General features: G+C 44.1%; 4 non-coding genes across 4 annotated transcripts; 3 read left to right on the forward strand and 1 right to left on the reverse strand.

Moving 5' to 3' along the window:
- Nucleotides 1–377: 377 nt before the first annotated feature.
- On the forward strand, nt 378–450 carry TRNAR-CCU (transfer RNA arginine (anticodon CCU)). Its single transcript has one exon. It is a non-coding gene; the product is annotated as a tRNA-Arg (tRNA).
- A 4765-nt stretch (nt 451–5215) lies between these two features.
- TRNAL-CAG (transfer RNA leucine (anticodon CAG)) lies at nt 5216–5298 on the forward strand. Its single transcript has one exon. It is a non-coding gene; the product is annotated as a tRNA-Leu (tRNA).
- Nucleotides 5299–12717: 7419 nt separating this feature from the next.
- TRNAL-CAG (transfer RNA leucine (anticodon CAG)) lies at nt 12718–12800 on the reverse strand. The gene has a single exon. It is a non-coding gene; the product is annotated as a tRNA-Leu (tRNA).
- Nucleotides 12801–17408: 4608 nt separating this feature from the next.
- Nucleotides 17409–17491, forward strand: TRNAL-CAG (transfer RNA leucine (anticodon CAG)). Its single transcript has one exon. It is a non-coding gene; the product is annotated as a tRNA-Leu (tRNA).
- Nucleotides 17492–23402: the final 5911 nt, after the last annotated feature.

A 23402-nucleotide genomic window follows, 5' to 3' on the forward strand; every position in this document is an offset into this window, starting at 1 on the left:
CGGACGCCTAGCAGTATGTGTGACCACGGCGTGAGGTTTGTTTTCTGCAGGATTGTTGTACACGTCCTCATTTACTTCTATGGGCTCCTGCACATGGCTGTGATTATGCCTGAGCTGGGACCATTGTTTGCATACCAAGAACTGTAAAAGTGTAGTGTGCAGAAAGCCTGAGGCTGCGTTCACACATTACGTTTTTTTTGTTGCAGAAACTTAAAGTTTGTATATATCCTCTCCCTCTTTGCCTTGTGGACATGGTGCTGGATGAGGCTGTGAAAGGTATAGAGGTGGTCAGTGGTGTGATGGTTTGCCATGAATCCGGCTTGGTTCTTGCTGAGGACATTGTCCTGGGCCAGCCTAACACTCTCCCAACAATAGAAGCCCCAGTGGCCTAATGGATAAGGCACTGGCCTCCTAAGCCAGGGATTGTGGGTTCGAGTCCCATCTGGGGTGTTTTTTTTCTGTTTGCTGTGATACATTATATATATATATATATATATATATATATATATATATATATATATACGTTTTATATCTGTCAGTGAGCTGAGAATGGTATTTGAACAGGGCTTCCCAGCTAAGCCCTCTTCGGTCACTGCTGGCAACAATCTTGGATGTTAACCCCTTGATTGCCAGTGGCATTTAAAAGACACAACTAAACCATTTTACATAACATAACAAGGATTTCTTTGGCTTTCGTGTTGTTGTAATTCAGTCGCTCATATTTTTTAACCCCTTCACGCACCTGGTCTTAATAGAGTACACTGGCTCTGCCTTCTTCTTTTTATGTTTGAATGTACTTGTAGCCTTTTCTATGGCCAATATACAAGATAAGATAATCCTTTATTAGGGCTCATTCACACTGCCGTCTGCGGGGCCGTACATGCGGCCGCAAATTTGCGGCCGCATGTACGTCCCCATAGACGGCAACAGCGGCACGGCGGGGATCCGGTGCCACACATGTGTGGCACCGATCCGGGCCGCACACCGCAAAAAGATAGAGCAAGCTCTATCTTTCGGCGGATGTGCGGCCGTGTGCCACTATTTCCTATGGAGGGAGGAGGGGTCACCCCCTCCTCACCTCCAGCACACGGCGGTATGCCCGCACGGCGGGCATACCGCGTGTGAATGTACCCTTAGTCCCACCGTGGGGAAATTCACAGCGTTACATCAGCAGAGAGAATACAGTATAAACAATGACAGAGCAATAGTATAAGGGATAAATGAACAAAAAGAAAAAAGGGATAAAAAGACAAACAAAAAAAGAAGACAAGCAATCATCAGCAGTTTGGTATTCAGTCTGTGGATGGGACCTGCAGGGACTTGTTAGGTGCTGAACACAGGTTACATTTGTTTGAGCCTTGTTTGTTGAACAGCCTGATCGCAGTGGGAGGAATGACTTACGATAACGCTCTCTCTCACACTTGGGGTGAAGCAGTCGGTCACTGAATGTGCTCCCCAATGCTATCACAGTCTCATGCATGGGATGGGAGCTATTCTCAATAATAGATTTCACTTCCCTTTCCTCCTCTCAGCTACCACCTGCACAGTGTCACAAAGACCCCCCGGGACAGAGCTGACTTTCCCAATCAGTTTGTCCAGTTTGCTCCTCTCCTTAGCTGAGATGCTGCTTCCCCAAAAGACTGCAACAAAGAAGATGGCTGACATGACTGTTGAAGAAGGTCTTAAGAAGTGCACCCTGCACTCCAAATGCCCTCAACCTCCTCAGCAGGTATAGCCTGTGCTGACCCTTCCTGTGAAGTTCCTTTATGTTCTCTGCCCATTGTTGAGAAGGACACCCAAGTACTTATAGGACTTCACTGCCTCAATGTCCATGTAATGATGGCATTGTAGTGTAACCCCTGCTAAGAGCACAACATGTGAACAGGACAGTGTAATTGCTGGGCAGCAGGGGTTAAGACCAGCAGCTAGCAGCACCTACTCCTCAGGAGCCGACTGGACTACATCTCCCAGCAATCCCTGCTGCTCTGTGCGACTGACACTGATAGGAGGAGTTGCTGGAGAAAGGGCTGAGGGGAGAAACAAGGGATTGTGGGAAGGAGAAGGGAGAGAGACCTCCTGCAATGAGAGTAACACAGCAGAGGACTAGAGACAGCCCAGCAGCCCAGCCCCAGAGGAGAAGAGGACCTGCTGGAGAAGCTCCACCTCTGCACCACAGCCTGGTCCCCACGAGGTCTCCACATCCACCACACAGGAGGTTCCTGCCTGCCCCTCCATTACCATCCAGGTGCCAGCCACAAGCAGAAGCCTGGGTGCAGTTACTCAGAGTTGTGAGTAGACTTTATTGTTAGTAAGGAGTTTGCAAGAACATAATTTCCAAGAGAACTTAGAGTATTAAGTGCACCAACTTTACAGAAAGCGCGCCAACGTCCGCGGCATCAGGGCCCCAACGAATGGACTGTGTAATATGCATAGCTCCAGCATAAGAGTGTAATCTGTGTAGGTAGAGAGTGCATGTTGTCACCTGCAGAGTGTGTGATAGTGACAGGTGTCATTTGTGTTGTGTTCTGATTTATCCCCTCTGTTGCTCACAGAGCTCATTATTTACAGGGATCCCTCTGCACCATTATCCCTCTCAGGCCTGGGGAGTGCAGTTACCTTTTACTGCCACTAGCAGTTCCTTTTAGTAGAAAATCTGCATCTGTATATATATACGTTATCCTTGTTTATGCTTTTCCCTGTTTGCATTCATTGCACTTGGCTCATCCCTATTTCCTTCCCTCACAATAAACCTGCCAAGTTGTTTTACCCTTACCTATTGTGAGTGTGTGTTAAGCTTAGGCAGGGGTTTCCCGAGTCAACCCCTGGTAGAAGAGGAAAACCCTCCTGCTTATCTACAGAGCTTCAAGCAAGATTCGGGTGGAGGCACTGCGCCATATTGAGTTTGAAGTCACCAGACACCCTTCCTGCAGAGGTAGGCCTGAAGGGGTGTTACAGTAGCTTGATGACTGACAATTGGTTTGACTGATCTGGAGATGAGGTCTAGCAGCAGGGGATCACATTAAGTGTGGAGGAGACAATAGAATCACATGAACTCATGTTGTCTCAGAGGGGAAGCCTGTAAGGTGGGAGGGGCAGGTGTGTGATCAAACCTATTGAAGAATAGATTAAGTTCATTAACCCACTCCTTATCTGCTGTAACCTGAGAGACAGGCTGTCTGTGACCAGATATTGATTTGAGACTTTTCCAGACCCCACTGATGTTTTCCTGTTTCATCTGCTCCTCTATCTTGCTCTTGTATCTGGATTTCCCCTCCTTTATCTGTTGCTTCAGCTGCTATTGAACAATCCTCAAGTTTTCCCTGTCACCTAATCTAAAAAATATATTTTTCCGCCACTGAGCGCTAAGTCACTGTGCTCCGTGGCGGATATATCCGCCACGGAGCGTGAAGGGGTTAAAGCAAGTTTGCTCCTTGATTGTAACGTGCCTAGAGTCACACCATCTCTCATTCAGAAATTTCGCCAACCCTCCACCTTTCCTCTTACCGCTATCCCTTGGCCTGTCAGCGCAAAAGAGTTTAAAACCATCCAAGGAGACAAGTGTGTACAGAGTAAGGTAGAACAGGTCTATGACGTCTCCTCCTGGCTCTCCGAAGAGCCCGAGCCCTACATCCTCGTCTCCTTCTTTTCCTCAGTCCTTGGGGGATGTCAGGTCTGCTAGCATGCTGACCTGATGTGTCACTGAGCTCCAACAGCTGTTCCCTAGTGTAGACAATAGACCCCCAGCTCCATACAGGCTCTCCAGACATCAGTATAGTTTTAAGTGAAAAAACTATAAAAAGTATTGCCAGGGTCCAAATCCAAGTCCTTAGTCCGTTGTCCAAAATTCAATCTCTCTTACGGAGAGTAATAGAAATAAAAAAAGAAAGAATAAGCTAATAGGTCAGCAGGAGCAGGAACCAGAGCAACAATTAGCGTTTTAGAGGTTTCAATAGTAAGAAATGGACTTATTTTAGAAATGTTTTTCTCATTATGATTTACACCTTTTGCCAAACAAATATTAATTCATAACATTTGAACATGAGTACAACACAACTTTCATTTCATGATAACTCAAGTTTATCCCTGAGTTAAAAAAAAAAGTTTCTGCCGAAACCCGGGAACGAACCAGGGACCTTTAGATCTTCAGTCTAACGCTCTCCCAACTGAGCTATTTCGGCAGGCTATGGTACTGCATGGGGCAGTATAAGGGTGTAAAAGAAATCCAACTGTATGTCTAAAGACTCGGAAGAGTTATTGTGGGTATTATATTGTATAAGAAACTGCTTATCTTTTAAGGATATTGTAATCTTTTACCCTGGGAAGAAAAGATATTCCAGCGCTCCACACATAAACAGATAATCTTCTGTCATTGTAGATGATTAACCCCTTATGGACGCAGGGTTTTTTCGCTTATTTCTTGCTCTCCACCTTAAAAAATCCATAACTTTTTCATGTTTCGTGTACAGAGCTGTGTGAGGGATTATTTTACTTCTTTGTTACAATATTAATTATTCCATGGCGTGTACTGGGAAACTGGAAAAAAATTGGGGAAAAAAAGCATTTGTGGGTTTAGTTTTTACCACTTTCACTGTGCGCTTCAAATAACACCTCTATTTTATTCCTTGGTCCGGTACGATCACGGTGATACCAAATTTACTTAGGTTTTATATAAATTTATATAGGTTTTTTAACACATTTTCAAAAGTTAAACGATTGTGCACGAAAAAGAAAAGAAAATTGCACCAACTTCTGACGCTAATAACTTTTTCATACTTTGGTGTACTGAGCTATGTCATTTTTTGCAAAATGAGCCGAAGTTTTCATTGCTACAATTTTGAGGACTGTGCGACATTTTGGTCGATTTTTATTCCATTTTTTATGTAATGTAAAATGTAGTAAAAGTCGCAGTTCGGACATTTGGGCACTATTTTCTGTTATGGGGGTCACCTCCAGCAATAACCGTTTTTATATTTTGATAGATTGGGTATTTTGGGATGCAGCAATACCTATTGTGTCTGTGTTTTTACAGTTTATTATGTTTTTATATCGGTTCTAGTGAAGGATATGAACTTTTAGGTTTTTTACTTTAATTATTTTTGAAACTTTTTTTTTACTATTTTTCAGACCCTCTAAAGTCGTTCATGTCTTTTAACTACAAAGAGTTGTATTGTTAAAGTTCGTTGGTGTGGAAAGAGTTAATAGCTGCATTGTAGAAGTCAGGATGGCCGAGCGGTCTAAGGCGCTGCGTTCAGGTCGCAGTCTCCTCTGGAGGCGTGGGTTCGAATCCCACTTCTGACAAGGATTGTTTTGTCATTCATATTATTATACTTCAGTCACTCATATCTTTTAACTACAAACATTTTTGCTATTAATAGCACAAATGTTTAACCCCTTAACACTCTGCGCCGTAGCTACTCACGGGCTGAGTCCTCTTCATACACAGGTGGGGGTTGTTGCATATTGCAGCAAACCCCCACCGCAAATAACGATCGCGGCCATTAACTCCTCTGATGCAGCGGGCAAAGCTGACGGCGGGCAAAAGACGTGGGCGTCGCCATCTTGGATCTGATTTGTCGCTCCCCCCGAATGTCGTGGGGCGGCGATCAGTTGCCATGACAGTCTCGGGTCTTTGTCAGAGTTATAAATGTCACAAGATGGCGAAAAAATGTTTTTCTTTTTTGTACACATTCATTTCATTTTTGAAAATGTATTAAAACACAATAAAACTTGTATAAAATTTGGTATCACCACGATCGCACCGAACTAAACAATAAAGTAGAGGTGTTATTTGGAGCGCACAGTGAAAGTCGTAAAGACTGAGCCCACAAGAACGTGATATGAACATTTGGAATTTTTTTTCCAGCTTCCCAATACATGGCAAGGAATAATAATAAATAATGTGACGGAGAAGTTAAAATTGTTACGCACAAAATAAGCCCTCATACAGCTCAGTACACGGAAAAATTAAAAAGTTATGGATTTTTGAAAGTAGAAAGCAAGAAATGAGCAAAAAACCCTGCGTCCTTAAGGGGTTAAAAGATATGAGTGACTGAATTATAACAATATGGGGATTCGATCCCAGTAACCTGAACGCAAACCTTTAGAGGAGACTGCGACCTGACAGGTTTTTAACATTTTTTTTATTATTTTTAAAACTTCTTTGAAACTCTTAGACCCTCTACGGTACATTAACCCTAGATGGTCTGATCGTTCCTACCATATACTGCAATACTACTGTATTGCAGGATGTGATATTTCTGTACAGTATACATTACAATGAGCCACTGGCTCATAGTAACGAAACTGGAGAAACCAGACAGCCTCAGGTCTGACGAAGACCAGAGGCTGTCATGGCAACCGATCGTCGCCCCCGATGACGTTCGGGGGAGCAACAATCAGACCCAAGATGGCGGCGCCCACACGCCACGCGCCGTCAGCTTTGCCAGTGGCATCAGAGGAGTTAATAGCCGCGATCGGTGCAAGCACCCACCGTGGTTATTAGCTGTGGGGGTTTGCTGCAATATGCAACAACCCCCACCTGTGTATGAAGAGGACACGCCTAACACCTCTGCGCCATGGAGCTACGGTGCAGAGCGTTAAGGGGTTAAACATTTGTACTAGTAATAGCACAAATGTTTGTAGTTAAAAGATATGAGAGACAGAATTATAACAACTCGAATGACAAAAAATCCTTGTCAGAAGTGGGATTCGAACCTACGCCTCCAGAGGAGACTGCGTCTTGAATGCAGCGCCTCAGACTGCTCCACCATCCTGACTTCTACATTGCAAATTCAACTCCTACCACACCAACAAGCTTTAACAGTTCAACTACACTCACCGGCCACTTTATTAGGTACACCTGTCCAACTGCTCGTTAACACTTAATTTCTAAGCAGCCAATCACATGGCGGCAACTCACTGCATTTAGGCATGAAGACATGGTCAAGACAATCTCCTGCAGTTCAAACCGAGCATCAGTATGGGGAAGAAAGGTGATTTGAGTGCCTTTGAACGTGGCATGGTTGTTGGTGCCAGAAGGGCTGGTCTGAGTATTTCAGAAACTGCTGATCTACTGGGATTTTCACGCACAACCATCTCTAGGATTTACAGAGAATGGTCCGAAAAAGAAAAAACGTCCAGTGAGCGGCAGTTCTGTGGGCGGAAATGCCTTGTTGATGCCAGAAGTCAGAGGAGAATGGGCAGACTGGTTCGAGCTGATAGAAAGGCAACAGTGACTCAAATCGCCACCCGTTACAACCAAGGTAGGCAGAAGAGCATCTCTGAACTCACAGTACGTCAAATTTGAGGCAGATGGGCTACAGCAGCAGAAGACCACACCGGGTGCCACTCCTTTCAGCTAAGAACAGGAAACTGAGGCTACAATTTGCACAAGCTCATCGAAATTGGACAATAGAAGATTGGAAAAACATTGCCTGGTCTGATGAGCCTCGATTTCTGCTGCGACATTCGGATGGTAGGGTCAGAATTTGGCGTCAACAACATGAAAGCATGGATCCATCCTGCCTTGTATCAACGGTTCAGGCTGGTGGTGGTGGTGTCATGGTGTGGGGAATATTTTCTTGGCACTCTTTGAGCCCCTTGGATACCAATCGAGCATCGTTGCAACACCACAGCCTACCTGAGTATTGTTGCTGACCATGTCCATCCCTTTATGACCACAATGTACCCAACATCTGATGGCTACTTTCAGCAGGATAATGCGCCATGTCATAAAGCTGGAATCATCTCAGACTGGTTTCTTGAACATGACAATGAGTTCACTGTACTCAAATGGCCTCCACAGTCACCAGATCTCAATCCAATAGAGCATCTTTGGGATGTGGTGGAAGGGGAGATTCGCATCATGGATGTGCAGCCGACAAATCTGCGGCAACTGTGTGATGCAATCATGTCAATATGGACCAAAATCTCTGGGGAATGCTTCCAGCACCTTGTTGAATCTATGCCACGAAGAATTGAGGCAGTTCTGAAGGCAAAAGGGGGTCCAACCCGTTACTAGCATGGTGTACCTAATAAAGTGGCCGGTGAGTGCATTTGGATTGAAAAGATATGAATGACTGAATGATAACAATATGAAGGACAAAGAAAATTGTCAGAAGTGGGATACAAACCCACACAGGAGACTGCGACCTGATAGTGCTTATGCCTCTCGGCCATCGTGACTTCCAAAAAGCTGCTTTAAAGGAAACCTACCATTTGATCTGATGCATTATGAAGCAAACATACCTTGAGAATTCTGTAGCTACACTGATGCAGCAGCATATCTTGTTTTATCCCTGCGCTGAGTGGTTTTGCTGAAAAAACAATTATAAAATTGAGAACCCTGGGCAAGCTGGATCCACATTACAGATGGAGCTTTCAGAACAGCCAAGATAGGACTACAACTTCACCTGTAAGTACCAATAACAACATCCACTTCCACTGTATACAATCCCTATACTAACTAAGAGATGAGTGCCAACAATAGTATAAAGGACCAAAAGGGTATAAATCATATTACCAGTGTCAATAAATATTGCAAATCTTTATTTGTACACACCAAGGCAATCAAAAAACATTAAAACACACGTTAAAATCCACAAAAACAAACAAAGATGTTGGTGGTCAATCCATAATATACATGTACCATCACTGTGGACATCCACATTAAATACAACATAGGGCTGTGCAATAAGTACAAGTAGTAAGTTTACCCAACCAGGTGTTACATAATACCAAGCACATTACAAGCAGTAATCAAGCCCCTGACCACCACCATGAAGCACGTTTTGCTGTCACTTCCTCAAGGGGGTGTGCTGTGGTGCGGCGAGTGGATAGTGTATGTGCTGCCCACTGGCAAATGTTATGCAGGTTAAATGATGCTCATAATTTTGTCCATTATGTAACAGATGTTTTTTTGCTGGCGCTATCTAATGGCCAAAGTTAATACCTACTTACATTCTGTTTTCCCCACCCACTAGTAGATACAAAGGATTGTGGGTAGGAGAAGGGCAGTTCCTTTCATGTCTACACAGAGAGAAGACCTATATTCATCCATCTTAACCCTTGTTGTAGTATAGCTGGTAAGGAGACTGTCTATAAGAATCTCTAGCTACTAGCAGCTATAGGACCACTCTGTATAAACTTTGTTGTATGAAGTGTAATGTATAGATCTGTAACTGCACAGATAGGCCCAACCTCATGGTCGGCCATGTTTGGTCCCAGACTGTGTCTGTACCAGCTTGTTTCCTGTTATATGCCAATATTATGTATGTAACATGCTCCTGTTATATTATTGTACTATTCTAATAGCTTGTACATTCCTGTTTTTCTTCAGTTTCACCGTAATCCTACATCAGTTTAATAAAGCTACAGACTTTCAACCAGTCTCATTTGTTGAACTGTAGGAAGGCGTTTAACTGCCTGTCGAGCTCTGCATAGACCCCGAGGGTACGTGAAGTGGGGGCAGGACAGTATACATGCCCACAAAGGTATAACCAGATGACTAAAAAGAGCCAAGAGCCACCGTCTCTGCGCCCGCCTCCAGGGTTCAGACTGGAATTCCAGAAGACGCATGGCGCATATAGCATGCGCGTCACCATGAACCAAAAGTCCGGGCCCGCCACCAGAGTGCGCGCACGTGTCGAAGGAATGCATGTCACCCGACCATCTTAGGTGCTGGCAAAAGTGTGGCCAAGGGTTGCATAGGAGAAGTATATAGAAATTGACTTGCTCATAATATATATATCTAAAGTGGAAGTGTATACAATGGTCCTAAAAGTGCATTGAGTGCATACAAGGTATATCAATAAACAGGCAGTCCCTGGGTTACATACAAGATGGGGTCTGTAGGTTTGTTCTTAAGTTGAATTTGTATGTAAGTCGGAACTGTATATTTTATCATTGTCTGTGACAATTGGATTTTAAAAATGTTGGCTTGTGATAAGAACCAGGATTAACACTAAAGCTTAATTACATACGCCTTATATAACTGTTACAGCTGATCATTGTAGCCTAGGACTAAAGCACAATAAATTACCAACATCCAGAGGTCCGTTTGTAACTAGGGGTCATATGTAAGTCGAGAGTTCTTAAGTAGGGGACCACCTGTACATAAAAAGGAATTAATACATAGACATTTCCCTATTTGAGCACCAAATAGTAATTACACATAACATATTTAGAAATTGACACCCTTATAATAATTTATGTATACTGTGTATACATATATACACAGTAGATGCATAAATACACTGCATATACATATATACACTGTATATACATATATACACATATACACTGTATATACACATATATAGCGCGGGGGGCGGTGAGCGAGAGGAGCGGTGAGCGAGAGGAGCGGTGAGCGAGAGGAGCGGGGAGCAGGGGTGGTGAGCGAGGGGAGCGGGGGGTGGTGAGCGAGAGGAGCGGGGGGTGGTGAGCGAGAGGAGCGGGGAGCAGGGGGTGGTGAGCGAGAGGAGCGAGGAGAGGGGGGTGGTGAGCGAGAGGAGCGGGGGTGGTGAGCGAGCGGAGCGGGGGTGGTAAGCGAGCGGAGAGCGGGGGGTGGTGAGCGAGAGGAGCGGAGAGCGGGGGGTGGTGAGCGAGAGGAGCGGGGAGCAAGGGTTGGTGAGCGAGAGGAGCTGGAAGCGGGGGGTGGTGAGCGAGGGGAGCGGTGTTAAGCCGGGAGCGGTGTTGTGCCAGAGGGGGGGGCGGAGTGGCGGGGGGCGGCTCCCCATGCAGCAGGATGGGTAGGCGGGCAGTTTATGCAGGGGCTGGATCGCCGGGGAGGCGCTCACCTATGCCCGGAGGCGGAGGGCGACGTTCGGCTCATGAGGGGGGCACGGGAGGTGCGATCTGGTGGGGGCCCCGGGAGCCCCGCCTATAATCCGGCCCTGCTAGAATCCCTATAGGTATTGAATATAAAGGTGCTAATTTAAATATAAACCTACATGTGTATGCAAATGTTGGTATTATGCACCTCAGATACATGTATAAACATATAAAATGTATATTAACAAAACCAAAAACATTTCAGACTTATTTAATGCAATACTTTATAGATTCATCAGTAATACCCCCTCCCACAGTTGACATCAGAAAAAAACGCCCAAGTGAACATCAGTAATTAACCCCCACACAGTTGACATCAGTAAAAAAAAAAGCACAGTTGACATCCGTAATACCCCCCACAGTAGACATCAGTAATTGAATACAACTCCACACACACACACTAACCTTCAGGAATATATCCCCCCCCACACACACACACACACACACACACACACACACACACACACACACTCACAGTGGCTTTTACTAATACCTCCCATAGCCATTTAAGGCACCCAGAGTACCTATTAATAATACTCCCCCCTCCCAAAGGAGACTTTTATAAGTTTCCCCCCAGCCCCAGTAGCTACTAGTAATATTCCCACCCTCCCACAGCAGCAACCTTTAGTAATATTTCCTTTCTCTTGTCCTCAGAGGACTTTAATAAGATTGCCCCTATTGATATCACACACCCCCTTCCCTCCCCTCAATGGGCATTAGTAGTTTTGCATTACACTAATAACAAGTTAAGAAAAAAAACCCAAATAAAATACTTACATTATTTCCTCTTCTTCACGCTCTGCCTTCTCAGGGAATTCAGCGCAGGCGATGTCTGATGATGCGAGGTCACATGCCGGGTCATAGACCTCAGCAGACGCGGCGCAGGTCTGGGTGGTGGTGGCAGTTGGTATGATCCGGCCCGGCTCTATCCCGGTCAGATCTAATTATCTGATGGGGACAGAGGGTGGGCGGAACGAGGACCCGGCTTGTCAAAAGTTCCGATAATGAATTGTGACAGCCGTGGGTCCCCGCTACCAGCGCACGGACCGGATGCTGAACATTCCGTGAGCTGGAACGTATCACAATTCATAATCAGAACATCTGCCCCATGTGCTGCGGGGAGTTATCAGCGCAGCGCATGGGTCAGGTGCGGGCCTCTGTTGGAGAGTGGGGCTGGGCGGTCGCAGGGGGTGTGACCTTGACATCGTTACGCCCCTGTGGAGATAGAAACCAAAGGTTTACAATTGGTACCAGCATCGAACCAGGTGTGGTTGTGCCCTACAACAAAAAGAAAAGTCAAAAACTTCTCCGACACATTATTTATTATTCCATGCCATGTATTGGGAAGCTGGAAAAAAAACCTCTACTTTATTTTTTAGTTTGGTGCGATCGTGGTGATACCAAATTTATACAGGTTTTATTGTGTTTTAATACATTTTCAAAAATTAAACAAATGTCTACAAAAAAGAAAAACATTTTTTCGCCATCTTGTGACATTTATAACTCTGACGAAGACCCGAGGCTGTCATGGCAACCGATCACCCCCCCCCCCCCCCGATGCCGTTCGGGGAAGCGACAAATCAGATCCAAGATGGCGACGCCCATGCGCCCACGTCTTTTAAATGCTGCCGTCAGCATCGGAGGAGTTAATAGTCACGATCGTTATTTACGGTGGGGGTTTGCTGCAATATGCAACAACCCCCACCTGTGTATAAGGAGGACTGAGCGCCCGTGAGCCCTCTTCATACAAGCCCCACACCTCTGCACTGTAGAGCTACGGCGCAGAGTGTTAAGGGGTTAAACATTTGTGCTATTTATAGCAAAAATGTTTGTAGTTAAAAGATATGAGTGACTGAAATATAACAATACGAATGACAAAACAATCCTTGTCAGAAGTGGGATTCGAACCCACGCCTCCAGAGGAGACTGCGACCTGAACGCAGCGCCTTAGACCGCTCGGCCATCCTGACTTCTACAATGCAGCTATTAACTCTTTCCACACCAATGAACTTTAACAATACAACTATTTGTAGTTAAAAGACATGAACGACTCTAGAGGGTCTGAAAAATAGTTACCCCCATAACAGAAAATAGCGCCCAAATGTCCGAACTGCAACTTTTACACCATTTTACATTATATAAAAAATGGAATAAAAAGTGACCAAAATGCCGCACAGTCCTCAAAATTGTAGCAATGAAAACTTCGGCTCATTTAGCAAAAAATGACCCATCACACAGCTCCGTACACCAAAGTATGAAAAAGTTATTAGCGTCTGAATTTGGTGCAATTTTCTTTTCTTTTTCGTGCACAATAGTTAAACTTTTGAAAATGTGTTAAAAAACCTATATAAATATATATAAAACCTATATAAATTTGGTATCACCGTGATCGTACCGAACCAAGGCATAAAATAGAGGTGTTATTTGGAGCACTCGGTGAAAGTGGTAAAAACTGAGCCCACAAGAACATGACGCAAATGCTTTTTTCCCCAATTTTTCCACATTTGGAATTTTTTTCCAGATTCCCATACACGCCATGGAATAATAAATATTATTAGGAAGAAGTAAAATTTGTTACGCACAAAATAATCCATCACACAGCTCTGTACACGGAAAAATGAAAAAGTTATGGATTTGTGATGGTGGAGAGCAAGAAATAAGGGAAAAAACCCTGCGTCTATAAGGGGTTAATCATGTACAATGACAGAAGATTATCTGTTTATGTGTGGAGCTCTGGAATATCTTTTCTTCCCAGGGTAAAAGATTACAATAACCTTAAAAGATAAGCAGTTTCTTATACAATATAATACCCACAATAACTCTTCCGAGTCTTTAGACATACAGTTGGATTTCTTTTTCACCTTTATACTGCCCCATGCAGTGCTACAGTCCGCCAAAATAGCTCAGTTGGGAGAGCATTAGACTGAAGATCTAAAGGTCCCTGGTTCGATCCTGGGTTTTGGCAGAATGGATCATGTGTGCCAACTTCAGGGCTGGCGCGAACGGGAGGCCCAGGCTGAAGAAAGAAGGCAGCTGCAGGTGCTGCTCCGGGAACCAGGAAAGGTGAGATTTGTTTTCTTTCCTGGGGGAGGGTGGCAGTGTAGCTCGAGGGGGGACAGTGTATTCCGGAGGGGGAGGGATCAATGTGTCCAAAGGGGAAGGGGTTCACTGGAGTGTTTGACCCCTCATCTCTGCTGGAAAAAGGCTGTTCTCCTTAACGCTGCAGGTGTTCTTGGTGTAGGAGCTCTTGATGACATCATAGGTTTTCCCACCTATTCCATTCTCCAGCTGTTTCAGGAAGAGACCTGGGTACCACTGAGTTGAAGTCTACAAAACAGGCATATATATCCTCTCCGTCTTTGCCTTGTGGACATGGTTCTGGATGAGGCTGTGCAAGGTATAGAGGTGGTCAGTGGTGTGATGGTTTGCCATGAATCCTACCTGGTTCTTGCCGAGGACATTGTCCTGGGCCAGTCTAACACTCTCCCAACAATAGAAGCCCCAGTGGCCTAATGGATAAGGCACTGGCCTTAATAGAGTACACTGGCTCTGCCTTCTTCTTTTTATGTTTGAATGTACTTGTAGCCTTTTCTATGGCCAATATACAAGATAAGATAATCCTTTATTAGTCCCACCGTGGGGAAATTCTCTCAGCAGAGAGAATACAGTATAAACAATGACAGAACAATAGTATTAGGGATAAATGAACAAAAATAAAAAAGGGATAAAAAGACAAACAAAAAAAAGAAGACAAGCAATCATCAGCAGTTTGGTATTCAGTCTGTGGATGGGACCTGCAGGGACTGGTTAGGTGCTGAACACAGGTTACATTTGTTTGAGCCTTGTATGTTGAACAGCCTGATCGCAGTGGGAGGAATGACTTACGATAACGCTCTCTCTCACACTTGGGGTGAAGCAGTCGGTCACTGAATGTGCTCCCCAATGCTATCACAGTCTCATGCATGGGATGGGAGCTATTCTCAATAATAGATTTCACTTCCCTTTCCTCCTCTCAGCTACCACCTGCGCTGTGTCACGAGGACCCCCCGGGACAGAGCTGACTTTCCCAATCAGTTTGTCCAGTTTGCTCCTCTCCTTAGCTGAGATGCTGCTTCCCCAAAAGACTGCAACAAAGAAGATGGCTGACATGACTACAGAGTTGAAAAAGGTCTTAAGAAGTGCACCCTGCACTCCAAATGCCCTCAACCTCCTCAGCAGGTATAGCCATGTAATGATGGCATTGTAGCTTGATGGCTGACAATTGGTTTGACTGATCTGGAGATGAGGTCTAACAGCAGGGGATCACATTAAGTGTGGAGGAGACAATAGAATCACATGAACTCATGTTGTCTCAGAGGGGAAGCCTGTAAGGTGGGAGGGGAAGGTGTGTGATCAAACCTATTGAAGAATAGATTAAGTTCATTAACCCACTCCTTATCTGCTGTAACCTGAGAGACAGGCTGTCTGTGATCAGATATTGATTTGAGACTTTTTCAGACCCCACTGATGTTTTCCTGTTTCATCTGCTCCTCTATCTTGCTCTTGTATCTGGATTTCCCCTCCTTTATCTGTCGCTTCAGCTGCTTATGAACAATCCTCAAATTTTCCCTTTCACCTAATCTAAAAAATATATTTTTCTTTTTAAGAAGAGCTTTTATATCAGGGTTAATCCAGGGTTTGTTGTTAGAGAAGCACTTCACCATTTTTGTGGGTACCGTGTTCTCTGTACTGTTAAGTCCGGTGTGCAGTGTGTTAGGCCATCAATGTCATCCCCATAAGAATCCTGCAGATAAAATGGTCTCATACTCGTAGCTAACAGTTCAATGTCTTTAAAGCAAGTTTGCTCCTTAATTGTAACGTGCCTAGAGTCACACCATCTCTCATTCAAAAATTTTGCCAACCCTCCACCTTTCCTCTTACCGCTGTCCCTTGGCCTGTCAGCGCAAAAGAGTTTAAAACCATCCAAGGAGACAAGTGTGTCCAGAGTAAGTCCAGTAAGCCATGTCTCTGTAAACAGCATCAGCGCCACCAGTTCTTCCATTTTATTTAAGAGATCTCACAATTCCCATAATCACGGAGGGTAGAACAGGTCTATGACATCTCCTCCTGGCTCTCCGAAGAGCCCGAGCCCTACATCCTCGTCTCCTTCTTTTCCTCAGACCTTGGGGGATGTCAGGTCTGCTAGCATGCTGACCTGATGTGTCACTGAGCTCCAACAGCTGTTCCCTAGTGTAGACAATAGACCCCCAGCTCCATACAGGCTCTCCAGACATCAGTATAGTTTTAAGTGAAAAAACTATAAAAAGTATTGCCAGGGTCCAAATCCAAGTCCTTAGTCCGTTGTCCAAAATTCAATCTCTCTTACGGAGAGTAATAGAAATAAAAAAAGAAAGAATAAGCTAATAGGTCAGCAGGAGCAGGAACCAGAACAACAATTAGCGTTTTAGAGGTTTCAATAGTAAGAAATGGACTTATTTTAGAAATGTTTTTCTCATTATGATTTACACCTGGTTTTGCCAAACAAATATTGATTCATAACATTTGAACATGAGTACAACACAACTTTCATTTCATGATAACTCAAGTTTATCCCTGAGTTAAAAAAAAAGTTTCTGCCGAAACCCGGGATCGAACCAGGGACCTTTAGATCTTCAGTCTAACGCTCTCCCAACTGAGCTATTTCGGCAGGCTATGGTACTGCATGGGGCAGTATAAGGGTGTAAAAGAAATCCAACTGTATGTCTAAAGACTCGGAAGAGTTATTGTGGGTATTATATTGTATAAGAAACTGCTTATCTTTTAAGGATATTGTAATCTTTTACCCTGGGAAGAAAAGATATTCCAGCGCTCCACACATAAACAGATAATCTTCTGTCATTGTAGATGATTAACCCCTTATGGACGCAGGGTTTTTTCGCTTATTTCTTGCTCTCCACCTTAAAAAATCCATAACTTTTTCATGTTTCGTGTACAGAGCTGTGTGAGGGATTATTTTACTTCTTCGTTACAATATTAATTATTCCATGGCGTGTACTGGGAAACTGGAAAAAAATTGGGGAAAAAAAGCATTTGTGGGTTCAGTTTTTACCACTTTCACTGTGCGCTCCAAATAACACCTCTATTTTATTCCTTGGTCCGGTACGATCACGTGATACCAAATTTACATAGGATTTATATAAATTTATATATATTAATTTTGAGGACTGTGCGACATTTTGGTGGCTTTTTATTCCATTTTTTATGTAATGTAAAATGTTGTAAAAGTCGCAGTTCGGACATTTGGGCGCTATTTTCTGTTATGGGGGTCACCTCCAGCAATAACCGTTTTTATATTTTGATAGATTGGGTATTTTGGGATGCAGCAATACTTATTGTGTTTGTGTTTTTACAGTTTATTATGTTTTTATATCAGTTCTAGTGAAGGATATGAACTTTTAGGTTTTTTACTTTAATTATTTTTGAAATATTTTTTTTTACTATTTTTCAGACCCTCTAGAGTCGTTCATGTCTTTTAACTACAAATTGTTGTATTGTTAAAGTTCGTTAGTGTGGAAAGAGTTAAGAGATGCATTGTAGAAGTCAGGATGGCCGAGCGGTCTAAGGCGCTGCGTTCAGGTCGCAGTCTCCTCTGGAGGCGTGGGTTTGAATCCCACTTCTGACAAGGATTGTTTTGTCATTCATATTGTTATACTTCAGTTGCTCATATCTTTTAACTACAAACATTTTTGCTATTAATAGCACAAATGTATAACCCCTTAACACTCTGCGCCGTAGCTACTCACAGGCTGAGTCCTCTTCATACACAGGTGGGGGTTGTTGCATATTGCAGCAAACCCCCACCGCAAATAACGATCGCGGCCATTAACTCCTCTGATGCAGCGGCAAAGCTGACGGCGGCATTTAAAAGACGTGGGCGCGTGGGCGTCACCATCTTGGATCTGATTTGTCGCTCCCCCCGAACGTCGTGGGGCGGCGATCAGTTGCCATGACAGCCTCGGGTCTTCGTCAGAGTTATAAATGTCACAAGATGGCGAAAAAATGTTTTTCTTTTTTGTACACATTCATTTCATTTTTGAAAATGTATTAAAACACAATAAAATTTGTATAAAATTTGGTATCTCCACAATCGCACCGAACTAAACAATAAAGTAGAGGTGTTATTTGGAGCGCACAGTGAAAGTCGTAAAAACTGAGCCCACAAGAACATGATATGAACATTTGGAATTTTTTTCCAGCTTCCCAATACATGGCATGGAATAATAAATAATGTGACGGAGAAGTTAAATTTGTTACGCACAAAATAAGACCTCACACAGCTCAGTACACGGAAAAATGAAAAAGTTATGGATTTTTGAAGGAAGAAAGCAAGAAATGAGCAAAAAACCCTGCGTCCTTAAAGGGCACCTACCACCACAAATCTACCTATAAAGGTAGATCGGGTGGTAGGTGGATGTATGGGACGTGAGGATAGCCCTTTTTAAAACTAATCCTCACGTCCCCGCTAGCGTAGCATAAACTTTATTGCCCTAATATGTTAATTTAATTAAGCGGCTACCGGGGCGTGGAGTAGCCGGACACGAGGCTACACGGCGCGGCTACTCCACGCCCCAGTAGCTGCTTTCCACCGCCTACCCTGTGATCTTCGGCGCGCAGCTCCTGGCAGCTGCGCGCCCTCGTCCGAGAAGCCGGAGTTCTGCGCATGCGCAGTAACTCCGGCCTTGTTCCCGAGATCGCGCATCTTGGCCGGAGTTACTGCGCATGCGCAGAACTCCGGCTTCTCGGACGAGGGCGCGCAGCTGCCAGGAGCTGCGCGCCGAAGATCACAGGGTAGGCGGGGGAAAGCAGCTATTGGGGCGTGGAGTAGCCGCGCCGTGTAGCCTCGTGTCCGGCTACTCCACGCCCCGGTAGCCGCTTAATTAAATTAACATATTAGGGCAATAAAGTTTATGCTACGCTAGCGGGGACGTGAGGATTAGCTCTAAAAAGGGCTATCCTCACGTCCCATACATCCACCTACCACCCGATCTACCTTTATAGGTAGATTCGTGGTGGTAGGTGCCCTTTAAGGGGTTAAAAGATATGAGTGACTGAATTATAACAATACTGGGATTCGATCCCAGTAACCTGAACGCAAACCTTTAGAGGAGACTGCAACCTGACAGGTTTTTAACATTTTTTAATTATTTTAAAAACTTCTTTGAAACTCTTAGACCCTCTACGGTACATTAACCCTAGATGGTCTGATCGTTCCTACCATATACTGCAATACTACTGTATTGCAGGATGTGACATTTCTGTACAGTATACATTACAATGAGCCACTGGCTCATAGTAACGAAACTGGAGAAACCAGACAGCCTTGGGTCTGACGAAGACCAGAGGCTGTCATGGCAACCGATCGCCTCCCCCGATGACGTTCGGGGGAGCAACAATCAGATCCAAGATGGCGGCGCCCACGCCCCGTCAGCTTTGCCAGTGGCATCAGAGGAGTTAATAGCCGCGATTGGTGCAAGCACCCACCGTGGTTATTAGCTGTGGGGGTTTGCTGCAATATGCAACAACCCCCCCCCCCCCCCCTTGTATGAAGAGGACACGCCTAACACCTCTGCACCATAGAGCTACGGTGCAGAGCGTTAAGGGGTTAAACATTTGTTCTATTAATAGCACAAATGTTTGTAATTAAAAGATATGAGCGACAGAATTATAACAACACGAATGACAAAACAATCCTTGTCAGAAGTGGGATTCGAACCTACGCCTCCAGAGGAGACTGCGTCTTGAATGCAGCGCCTCAGACTGCTCCGCCATCCTGACTTCTACATTGCAAATTCAACTCCTACCACACCAACAAGCTTTAACAGTTCAACTACACTCACCGGCCACTTTATTAGGTACACCTGTCCAAATGCTCGTTAACACTTAATTTCTAATCAGCCAATCACATGGCGGCAACTCAGTGAATTTAGGCATGTAGACATGGTCAAGACAATCTCCTGCAGAAAGGTGATTTGAGTGCCTTTGAACGTGGCATGGTTGTTGGTGCCAGAACTGCTGGTCTGAGTATTTCAGAAACTGCTGATATACAGGGATTTTCACGCACAACCATCTCTAGGGTTTACAGAGAATGGTCTGAAAAAGAAAAAACATCCAGTGAGTGGCAGTTCTGTGGGCGGAAATGCCTTGTTGATGCCAGAGGTCAGAGGAGAATGGGCAGACTGGTTCAAGCTGATAGAAAGGCAACAGTGACTCAAATCGCCACCCGTTACAACCAAGGTAGGCAGAAGAGCATCTCTGAACACACAGTACGTCGAACTTGAGGCAGATGGGCTACAGCAGCAGAAGACCACACCGGGTGCCACTCCTTTCAGCTAAGAACAGGAAACTGAGGCTACAATGTGCACAAGCTCATCGAAATTGGACAGTAGAAGATTGGAAAAACGTTGCCTGGTCTGATGAGTCTCGATTTCTGCTGCGAAATTCGGATGGTAGGGTCAGAATTTGGCGTCAACAAAATGAAAGCATGGATCCATCCTGCCTTGTATAAACGGTTCAGGCTGGTGGTGGTGGTGTCATGGTGTGGGGAATATTTTCTTGGCACTCTTTGAGCCCCTTGGTACCAATTGAGCATCGTTGCAACACCACAGCCTACCTGAGTATTGTTGCTGACCATGTCCATCCCTTTATGACCACAATGTACCCAACATCTGATGGCTACTTTCAGCAGGATAATGCGCCATGTCATAAAGCTGGAATCATCTCAGACTGGTTTCTTGAACATGACAATGAGTTCACTGTACTCAAATGGCCTCCACAGTCACCAGATCTCAATCCAATAGAGCATCTTTGGGATGTGGTGGAAGGGGAGATTCGCATCATGGATGTGCAGCCGACAAATCTGCGGCAACTGTGTGATGCCATCATGTCAATATGGACCAAAATCTCTGGGGAATGCTTCCAGCACCTTGTTGAATCTATGCCACGAAGAATTGAGGCAGTTCTGAAGGCAAAAGGGGGTCCAACCTGTTACTAGCATGGTGTACCTAATAAAGTGGCCGGTGAGTGTATTTGGATTGAAAAGATATGAATGACTGAATGATAACAATATGAAGGACAAAGAACATTGTCAGAAGTGGGATACAAACCCACACAGGAGACTGCGACCTGACAGTGCTTATGCCTCTCGGCCATCGTGACTTCCAAAAAGCTGCTTTAAAGGAAACCTACCATTTGATCTGATGCATTATGAAGCAAACATACCTTGAGAATTCTGTAGCTATACTGATGCAGCAGCATATCTTGTTTTATCCCTGCGCTGAGTGGTTTTGCTGAAAAAACAAATTGAGAACCCTGGGCAAGCTGGATCCACATTACAGATGGAGCTTTCTGAACAGCCAAGATAGGACTACAACTTCACCTGTAAGTACCAATAACAACATCCACTTCCACTGTATACAATCCCTATACTAACCAAGAGATGAGTACCAACAATAGTATAAAGGACCAAAAGGGTATAAATCATATTACCAGTGCCAATAAATATTGCAAATCTTTATTTGTACACACCAAGGCAATCAAAAAACATTAAAACACACGTTGAAATCCACAAAAACAAACAAAGATGTTGGTGGTCAATCCATAATATACATGTACCATCACTGTGGACATCCACATTAAATACAACATAGGGCTGTGCAATAAGTACAAGTAGTAAGTTTACCCAACCAGGTGTTACATAATACCAAGCACATTACAAGCAGTAATCAAGCCCCTGACCACCACCATGAAGTACGTTTTGCTGTCGCTTCCTCAAGGGGGTGTGCTGTGGTGCGGCGAGTGGATAGTATATGTGCTGCCCACTGGCAAATGTTATGCAGGTTAAATGATGCTCATAATTTTGTCCATTATGTAACAGATGTTTTTTTGCTGGCGCTATCTAATGGCCAAAGTTAATAACTACTTACATTCTGTTTTCCCCACCCACTAGTAGATACAAAGGATTGTGGGTAGGAGAAGGGCAGTTCCTTTCATGTCTACACAGAGAGAAGACCTATATTCATCCATCTTAACCCTTGTTGTAGTATAGCTGGTAAGGAGACTGTCTATAAGAATCTCTAGCTAGTAGCAGCTATAGGACCACTCTGTATAAACTTTGTTGTATGAAGTGTAATGTATAGATCTGTAACTGCACAGATAGGCCCAACCTCATGGTCGGCCATGTTTGGTCCCAGACTGTGTCTGTACCAGCTTGTTTCCTGTTATATGCCAATATTATGTATGTAACATGCTCCTGTTATATTATTGTACTATTCTAATAGCTTGTACATTCCTGTTTTTCTTTAGTTTCACCCTAATCCTACATCAGTTTAATAAAGCTACAGACTTTCAACCAGTCTCATTTGTTGAACTGTAGGAAGGCGTTTAACTGCCTGTCGAGCTCCGCATAGACCCCGGGGGTACGTGAAGTGGGGGCAGGACAGTATACATTCCCACAAAGATATAACCAGATGACTAAAAAGAGCCAATGATAGTCAACTCACCTAAAGATAAATGCAGGTACAGGTGTGTGTCTTAGCGCATTACCACCGTCTCTGCACCCGCCTCCAGGGGTGAGACTGGAATTCCGGAAGACGCATGGCGCATATAGCATGCGTGTCACCATGAACCAGAAGTCTGGGCCCGCCACCAGAGTGCGCGCACGTGTCGAAGGAATGCATGTCACCCGACCAACTTAGGTGCTGGCAAAAGTGTGGCCAAGGGTTGCATAGGAGAAGTATATAGAAATTGACTTGCTCATAATATATATATCTAAAGTAGAAGTGTATACAATGGTCCTAAAAGTGCATTGAGTGCATACAAGGTATATCAATATACAGGCAGTCCCCGGGTTACATACAAGATTGGGTCTGTAGGTTTGTTCTTAAGTTGAATTTGTATGTAAGTCGGAACTGTATATTTTATCATTGTCTGTGACAATTGGATTTTAAAAATGTTGGCTTGTGATAAGAACCAGGATTAACACTAAAGCTTAATTACATACGCCTTATATAACTGTTACAGCTGATCATTGTAGCCTAGGACTAAAGCACAATAAATTACCAACATCCAGAGGTCCGTTTGTAACTAGGGGTCATATGTAAGTCGAGAGTTCTTAAGTAGGGGACCACCTGTACATAAAAAGGAATTAATACATAGACATTTCCCTATTTGAGCACCAAATAGTGATTACACATAACATATTTAGAAATTGACACCCTTATAATAATTTATTGCGCATAATAGGAAAGTAAATTAGTGTAACACTCAGATATGTGTAATAAAATTTATAATTCATATGGTTTTGTTTTTATATATAGAATTATGACTATTAAAAATGAAGTGACTATGCGAAAAACAAATAACAAATAACTGCCAACGTGTAGAGAATGTGCTAGTGCTGTTTATGAACCATACTAGAATCCAGGGCCGGATTAAGGTTGGTGGGGGCCCTTGGGCGCAAAATCTGGTGGAGGCCCCCACTAAGTGTAGCGTACACACACGTCCTCCTGCTTCCTTTCCACTATCCCAGCAGTAAC

The sequence above is a fragment of the Engystomops pustulosus genome, chromosome 6 (assembly GCF_040894005.1).
Source record: "Engystomops pustulosus chromosome 6, aEngPut4.maternal, whole genome shotgun sequence".
Classification (NCBI taxonomy): domain Eukaryota; kingdom Metazoa; phylum Chordata; class Amphibia; order Anura; family Leptodactylidae; genus Engystomops; species Engystomops pustulosus.